This window comes from Eimeria mitis, genomic scaffold (genome assembly GCF_000499745.2).
Source record: "Eimeria mitis Houghton genomic scaffold, Emh_scaff4066, whole genome shotgun sequence".
NCBI classification, from domain to species: Eukaryota; Apicomplexa; class Conoidasida; order Eucoccidiorida; family Eimeriidae; genus Eimeria; species Eimeria mitis.
Genome location: NW_013572397.1, coordinates 1,755 through 2,296, shown reverse-complemented (window position 1 = coordinate 2,296; position 542 = coordinate 1,755).

Genomic DNA, 542 nt, shown 5'->3' with positions numbered 1-542 from the left:
TTAATATGAATGTAAATAAAAATGTAAATATATAAATATACATATGAATGTAAATATAAATATATATATATATAAATGTAAATATAAATATAAATATGAATGTAAATATAAATATAAATATAATTCTTGTTATCATTGTTAATTATAATTATAAATATATAATTAATTATAAGATACAGTATAATTATAGTTATTTTATTTATAAATATAAAAAAAAAATAATAATATATAATAAAAAATTGTAGTATTTATAATTATAGGGTTTAGGGTTTAGGGTTTAGGGTTTAGGGTTTAGAGTTAGGTAATTATAATTATAAAATATTTATAAATATAATAATAATTATAATAACATAAGAATAAAAATATAATAAAAATAGTAAAAACAATGATAATAGGGAAAGTAATAAACAAAACAAAAAAAAAGAAAACAAAAAAACAAAATGAAATATTAAATAAAAAACAATAAAAAGCAGGCAAACATATAAAAGAATAAACAAAAAAAATATTTAAAAAATACAATAAAACAATAAAAGAAAAAAACA